The sequence below is a fragment of the Triticum aestivum genome, chromosome 3B (genome assembly GCF_018294505.1).
Source record: "Triticum aestivum cultivar Chinese Spring chromosome 3B, IWGSC CS RefSeq v2.1, whole genome shotgun sequence".
In the NCBI taxonomy this organism is placed as follows: domain Eukaryota; kingdom Viridiplantae; phylum Streptophyta; class Magnoliopsida; order Poales; family Poaceae; genus Triticum; species Triticum aestivum.
The window spans coordinates 570,139,101-570,145,280 of record NC_057801.1 but is presented as its reverse complement, the minus strand read 5'-3'; the positions used below and the strand labels follow the sequence as shown (position 1 = coordinate 570,145,280).

The window sequence follows — 6,180 nt, the reverse complement described above, 5'->3', positions numbered from 1 at the left end:
CGATAACACTATTTAATTAAAATAGAAAGAAATGACACCTACACCATCTCATTATTGGAAAGAGATAACACAAATGCAATATAACTCAATATAACATTGATATATCTTTTCTATATGCTGATAAGACCTTGTTGTATTCTTAAACACAACCTAGCTATTAATTTATACATGGATGTGACCTTTTCGTACCATTTGCATTTTTAATATGGCTCTAGTTATACGCATGAAACCATGTTTTTGGTGGAAATGACGCGCTACAATCCGGTCTTAAAGTAATAACTGAACTTGTTTCAAAAGTGTGAGCCAAAGCTCACCTTGCTCGAATTTCTTTCATTAATTTGACCTACTCTTTTCTCCTTGAAAGAATAGACTAACCTAAGTATTATCAAACAAATTTTCTGAATTTTGTATATGACATCATGCACTAATCTCTCCACTGAAGGAATGCATACATATACTATGTACTACACAAAACCACACATATGTCACTTATAAATACACTGGGAAAAGGAACAATTCAGTTATAGGACCGAAATTCGTCATACTGATAACACCAATGGTCTAAAGCAGTTCCAGATATGTAACTTATATAACCTCTGCTGCTTTGTCACAGAATCGAGGACATGTTCTAGTGCAGAAGTCCTTTTGGGGTCAGCCACAAACAAGTCGTGTTTGGCACTGTGCCTAGGGCATGGCGATTTGCTAGAATAGAAAACAGACACATCAAACGCAAGCAAGCGGTCTAAGTATAAATCACCATTCAATTGCAGTAGCAGTGCAGCTGGAAGGAGACCATCACTGATTTTTGAAGTGTAGTGCGTGCATGTATACAGAAATGCAATCAGGGAGAAATGAAGCAATAAATTAGCTGGCAGATCAAATAGATAGCATAATACAGAGCAAATAAATTCAAGCGCACACCTCGCCTGCTAGTGCTTGGTAACATACAGCAAGCCTTCCTGAGGAGCAGTCAGCTTTTATCCGACTGGACTATCTAAAGATTTTTAAGGATCGGCTAGAGATGCTCTTACATCCACTAACCAATTGGCTGAAAGTTGACATCCTAAATATTGTGGAATACTCCCTCCGTAAAGAAATATAAGAGTGTTTCGCTCTTATATTTCTTTACAGAGGGAGAATACATTAACTACTCCATAATATAAGCACCACGGCAATGCAGAGTCAGCTGCTACCTTCTACATTGGAAAGAATATGGTATGTAACATATACTAAAACTGTTCAACAAAATCATCTTTGCCCACCGAGGGATGCTGGTCATTTTCAGACATCGAAAGAGCATGCATGTACATCCATACATATTTACAAAAAAGTAGGAAATATAATACAACAGAGGATAATCGGATCATTTCTGATGGACACATCGTCGCCAAGTGTTAACCAGTAATGACAAAACTTCCAGTCATCATCCTTGAACTCCCTGGTTAGTCAACGAAATTAAGAAACCATCATCCTGCAGGCCATGCGCGAACCGGCACCGGCCGCCGCAGGAGCAGGCGCCGCCCTCCCACTTGTTGCACAGCTCCGTCTTCTGGGTGCCCTGCCTGTACGCCTCCAGCTCGACCACTTCTCCATCCCCCTTTGCCTCGTCGACCCCTGCCTGCTGCAATCACCATTCCCCATTACAAAATCAATCATACGGATATGAATTCCCAATGAAATTTCTCGAATTGAGTGTTTAGTTTCGTGAGTTAGCCAAATCAATACCCTATCTCTTCGCTAATGACGACTTTGTAACATGAAATTGCCAACAAGTAGCCGATTCAATACTATTTCTGAAGAAAAATTAAGCAAGTTCAATACAGTTTCTTCCTGCAATTGAATCCCAAGCAAGCCATGACGTGATAAGAATTTGTGTGGTTCCAACTTAACATAGGAAATTCCTAATCAAGTTGCAGCATAAATTAAAAATATCGAGTTGTAAGTTTGGCTTCATCAAGCAACTGCCAACACTATGTAGGTTCAAAGCTACAACTGTCAAGTACAAAATTATGAACACAACCTGATACTGAATGCAATTGCCAAATCATTTATAGAACGTAATATTGCCAGAGTTTCGTCTGATTTTTCAGGTTTAAAACTTTCCTGCTAACCATATAATTGCGTCACAAGCCTAATTTCTCCTCGATTAAGCGACTTCGACTCACTGCATCAGACATCTCCTTTGTTTGAGATACATCCATTTATTTGGAATATTGCCACTTAGCCAAAATGTTTGAGCAGAAGAAACAAGTATATTCAATACTTCTATTATCAAGAAGAAGCATAAAAGGCAAGGTCCCCGTAGGACAGGTTCCTATACAATGTGAGATACACTTAGGAGCATGAGGCTAAACAAAACATGATGCCCCGCTAAATCCGGAATATTAAGACGAGCAACGAGCCAAATACCAAGACAGTACACGTAGAGAGGAAAATATGGTATTTCTAGCTAGAAAGGAAGTGAGCAAACCCCGAGAAGCAGAACATGAGGAACCAAATATAAAAAGCCTTTTAGAAGATCCTCTAATAAATGGCTCTCCTGATATGTAATTTTCCTGAATAATGAAGAAATCACATGGGATTTAGGACCACTAACCAATACATGAAATAGAAAATGCACAAAATATAAAAAGTAAACAAAATTCCCCATAGAATGAACATCACAATCAGTGGGCATTAACTAAACATGAGGCACACCTAGTGCCCCTCCTGCTGGGCGGCAAGGAAGAGGTAGCGGTGGCCTTTGAACCTCTTGCTTAGCTAGGGAGGAGATGGTGGCTGGGCGCAGAGCCACATGAGATTCAAACCTACAGATGTAGCAAAGCCCCAATAATACAATCGCCAAGATGAGAAATGCTGGTTTGCTTAGAGCACTAAGGCCGACGCGTGAACCACCAACGGAAGTGAAACATGAAACAACTGTGACCAGATGCAAACAACCATGGCTGGAGAAGATTTGGAGGAAGGGAGGAATATGCACTTACATCGGTGTGAAGAGAAAACCAATAGAGAAGCTGGAAGAAGGCGCGGCCAAGACATAGAACATTAGGAGGCTGAGCAGGAACAGTAGGACAACAATTTAACCTGAACCACACTGAGAAAGCATTCTCCAAGATCCTGAAAAAATCCATGTTCAAATATCAGTTGTCCCACAAATGTTATTTGTTAAGCTAATACAGACTAAATGAAAACAATAAACTAAAGTACCAAATTGGAGTAACATTCCTTCCCTCATGGCCATACTGAATCCATATCCTCTTTGATTACACTTGGTTTGTATCTGCAAAAAACAAATGGCAGCTTGGTGAAGATTTACAATATAATGCTTTGAAAAAAATACTGCATGCATGTTCTTAAATATTGATTTCTAACTATCGAGAATTGAGATGATCTTTAACATGATCGTCTCCCAGATCCCAATCTAATAAGTAGTTTTCAAATAAAAAGGAAACATAGTTTGAACATTTGGTTGCTTGGAGTTAAAAAACTTAGTAGTATAAGAGAGGCTTCTCATAGCTCACAAATATCCCGACTAACACCACCTCTTCTCTACTAACACTGCTGCTTCTTGCGTCCAGTAAGAGGAAAAAATACATGTAAGATCAATCACTTTCTAGTGAGCTGCACTTAAAATGGATTTATCATCACATCAACTGAAACAGTGCCACCTTGGTTGTCTTATAGATTATCCACAGGATGTAGCTCCATGTTTCAGTATTTTTTTGAAGTTTATCATACCAAAACATATGCCAACATCACCACATGTGGAATTATCATGCTTCATATAAGAGTATTACCCTGCACTTCCTCGATGGCTATGTCAAACCCCAAGTTCTTCGAAGGCCCCTATCCTCCGTGGCTCGAAGAGACAAATGACAAGCTTCTTCTCAAGCGGCAGTCCACTAATCGAGCATGGTGTTCACTCCTTTGGACAATGATACAAGCAATCAATTTTTGAAATCTAAATGCTCTTTGAACCAGAGAGAGTAATCTTTACCTCTACAATTGCTTGTGTCATCACACACATCAAATATTCTTGGCAAGGGCACATCACACAACATACAGTACCAAATCAATCTAGATTCCAAAACACCACCTGAAAAACTTGAAAAATTTGCAGGTCATCATGGAAAGATGAGAAAAGGGGTTAGAAAAACAGGAAGAAACACACCTGTCACATAGTCTCCTCCACAAACTGGGAGCTTTCTCCTCCTGGCGGCTTGTCCATGGCTCCCTTGACGCCTACGGTGACGTGCTCCCCGCCGGCTTCCTTCTCGGACGCCCGCCGAGGGCGTCGCCCTCCTTTCCCTGCAGATCCATGGCACTCCTCCTACTTAACCCTATCATCGGCCTGTCCTTAACCCCATGACGCGTCCACCACCTGGGTCCTCCACCCCCAGTGCCGGCTTCTTGGCCCTCCCCTGCTCCTCTACCCCTGGTTTTAAGACATGGCCATCCCTGTGGAAGGCCCCTTGTCCGAGGACGAGGGCGATGGGCGCCAGCGGGAAGGAGGAAGGAGGAGGAAGGGGGAGAAGGGATGCGGCGGCCGGCGGCTATCCGCCCGAGCAGGAGGAGGGGAGGGGTGCAGCGCCTATGGTGTCAAGCGAGGGAGGAAGGAGAGGTGTGGCGGCTAGGGTTGGGCGGGTGTGGGCTCTGGCGCAGCAACCCCGCGAGGAGGATTGGAAGCGGAGCACGCGCGGGGATTGGGAAAAAGCCTCTTCCACGCAAGAACGATCGACCCAGCCAATAAACGCATAGCGTGAGCCCACCAGTCATTGGACGGCAAAAATGACCGCGAGGTGAAATTGGGTTTGACAGCAGGTAAACATCCAACGGCTCAAACGCTCTAAATGACCAGATCCAATGGCCAACAAAGGCCCAATTGGGGGAGCACCATGGAGGCAAGTTGGCTAGCAGCCTTATATGTTTAAATGTGGCCTACTACCCAAAATATGAGAGCTCCAGAAGTGATGACACTTCGCAGATGACAGCTTCAACATATAGTAAAGAAGAACAAGTCGACCCGACCTGACAGATTCGAAATATACTAAGGGTGAACAACTCGACCTGACCAGTCGACCGCAAGAGAAGAGGATCATCTTAAAGAAGAGTAGAAGAGCAAGCAGATTGAAGATATTACTAGTCTTTCAATACAATGTCGGTTGGCCACCCATGATGAACCAGAGCACACAGAGAAATACTATTCTTTTCGGTCTCTCCATATGTGGCTCACATGCATTTTGAAACTAAAGTAGGAACATTTAGCTGACCAATTAAACATCTCTTAGTTTTACTAATATCAACATAATATCAGATATGAATTTGTACAACTAAGTTTGTTTAGCTCGATGGGTGGAGCAGTGCTATTACGACACAAACCACATAGGCTGGCCGTGGTTATCATAAAATGGGGAAACCATAAGCATGATGAATACAGTGTTGACCGTGGCAGTGGGATGGCAGATCTGAAGCTGCAAACCGCGCAAAGGGTAGTTAGGAACCGATGTTTGCTTTGAAATAACAACTAAGATTTGGTATGGACAAGAAAGTACAGTCAACAAGTGACAAAGAAATGCAATTCTGCTGTCTCTCTATATGTCGCGACATGCATTTGGAAACTCAAGTGGGACTTTTAGCTAACCAATTAAATGTGCTTGTTAACTAATATCAGTATCATATCACAATCATATTTGAACAACTAAGCTGAGTGTTGTGTTGTTTAGCTTGAAGGGTGGAGTAATGCTAGTACGACAGAAAGCACCTACGCAGATCATAGGAGAGTAGATAAAAGGAGAAAACCCTAAGCATCAAGAGAAAAATCAGGAAAGTGGAACTAACTGGACCAGTGAGTGGTGCACATGCTTTTCAAAACGAATATAGGAACATTAGGTGACCAATTAAACGTTCTCTATTTGAGTGATACGAGCATCATATTAGATTCGTATTTCAACACATGAGCTTTGAGTTGAGGTCTTGAGGAGCAGTGCTAGCACTACACGAAGCACCTACGATGATGGTAGTGAATATAAAGGGGGAAAACCATAAGCTTTACGAGTATAGTGCCCATGCCATGGTGGATCTGAAGGTGCAAACCGGACAAAGCTACTTCACAACCAATGTTTGCTTTCAACTAGCCACTACGATTTGGTACAGACAAGAAAAGTACAGTAAACAAATTAC

The 6,180-nt window shown here is 42.2% G+C and overlaps 1 long non-coding RNA gene across 15 annotated transcripts; it reads right to left on the bottom strand.

The window, feature by feature from the left end:
- Positions 1-1,230: 1,230 nt before the first annotated feature.
- Positions 1,231-4,709, bottom strand: LOC123070966 (uncharacterized). 15 transcript variants are annotated; one of them, XR_006434051.1, is made up of 7 exons: positions 3,998-4,709; positions 3,798-3,925; positions 3,208-3,280; positions 2,698-3,117; positions 2,471-2,555; positions 1,726-1,830; positions 1,231-1,621 (listed from the first exon to the last, which is right to left on the bottom strand). It is a non-coding gene; the product is annotated as an uncharacterized lncRNA (long non-coding RNA). The 15 variants fall into 15 exon arrangements; XR_006434054.1 differs by having other exon boundaries at positions 2,985-3,117; positions 3,998-4,707; XR_006434043.1 differs by having other exon boundaries at positions 2,471-3,117.
- Positions 4,710-6,180: the final 1,471 nt, after the last annotated feature.